Genomic DNA, 1,590 nt, shown 5'->3' on the forward strand with positions numbered 1-1,590 from the left:
GAGCCGTGCACGGTGGTACACACAGGGCTCCTGGTCTTTTGTACCATCCTTGGCTTCTCCTGGAGTATCTGCCTTTTTTCTTTGTATAAACATCAACACAGATCATAAAATCTCCAGTTGTGGCAATACTCTAAGTTTCAAGCTTAGTGAGCATTTAGTCCTAGGTACTAGGATGGATTTTGTTTTTGTTAATGCAGACATGGCCTCTGTTTATGGCTTCAACCACAGGCTGCCATGCCAGCTAGAGATGAGATTAGCAAGATTTTGATGCAGCCAACATTGTCTTCTCCACATAACTATTACAACAGTCTTCAGAGCCATCTCCTGTGCACAATGGCAGCTCTTAAGGAAAAACTCATTGCACCAGTTGTGAAAGAGGCAACTGTCCCAGACAATAAGACCGCTGTAGTGAGTGTTGGACAAATGGGTGTGGTGTGTGCTATCAGCATCTGGGAAAGTCTTTGGTTGGTGAACTTGCTCTTGTGGATTTTTTGAAATATAAACTGAAAGGAGACATGATGGATCGATCTGCAGATGGGAGCATATTTCCTCAGACACCTAAAATTATGGCAGATAAAGATTATTCTATGACTGCCAATTATAAGATTGTAGTGGTAACTGCAGGAGTTCATCAGCAAGGTGGGGAGAGTCGTCTCAATCTGGTGCAGAGAAATGTTAATGCCTTCAAATCTGTTGTTTCTCAGATCATCAAGTACAGTTCTAATTGCATCATAATTGTGGTTTCTAACCCAGTGGTCATTCTTACACACGTTACCTGGAAACTAAGTGGATTACCCAAGCACCTTGTGATTGGAAGTGGGTATAATTTGGATTCCGCTAGATTTTGCTACCTTGTGGCTGAAAAACTTGGCATTCATCTCAGCAGCTGCCGTGGATGGATTTTGGGAGAACATAGTAATTCAAGCATTGTTGTTCGGAGTGGTGTGAACATGGCAGGTGTTTCTCTCCAGAAATTGAATCCAGAAATGGGAACCAACAATGATCATGAAACTTGGAAGGAAGTTGCATAAGACGGTGGTTGAAAGTGCCTATGAGGTCAACAAGCCAACAGGATACCAACTGGGCTACTAGATTAAATGTAGCTGATCTTGTTGAATCCATGCTGAAAAATCTATCCCGGATTCACCCAGAATGAACAATGATGAAGAGGATTAAGGGGATGAAGGGCATTGAGAATGAAGTCTTCCAGAGCCTTCCATGTATCCTCAATACTCGGGAATTAACCAGCATTATCAATTAGAAGCTAAAAGATGATGAGTTTGCTCAGCTCAAGAAAAGTGCAGATACCCTGTGGGACATCCAAAAGGACCTAAAAGATCTGTGATTACTGAGCTGTGTAGGCTGTAGAAATTTTAAAACTACAATGAGATTAACCCTGAGCCTTTAGTTTTCGTCCATGTACATGGATCACAATTTTCTTTTGTTCTCTTCAGTATGTGTATTTGGGCTCACAGAATCAAAGCCCATGCTTGGATTTATGCAAGGACTCATAATTAAATTAACTATTATAGTATGCTTCTAAAAAAAAAAGAAGAAAGAATTTGTGTGAGACTAATGAAGGGTTTTGCT

General features: G+C 40.9%; 1 pseudogene; it reads left to right on the forward strand.

The window, feature by feature from the left end:
- Nucleotides 1–333: 333 nt before the first annotated feature.
- LOC105501458 lies at nucleotides 334–1,345 on the forward strand (annotated as a pseudogene).
- The last annotated feature ends 245 nt before the right edge of the window (nucleotides 1,346–1,590 follow it).

This window comes from Colobus angolensis, unplaced genomic scaffold (assembly GCF_000951035.1).
Source record: "Colobus angolensis palliatus isolate OR3802 unplaced genomic scaffold, Cang.pa_1.0 Scaffold711, whole genome shotgun sequence".
In the NCBI taxonomy this organism is placed as follows: Eukaryota; Metazoa; Chordata; class Mammalia; order Primates; family Cercopithecidae; genus Colobus; species Colobus angolensis.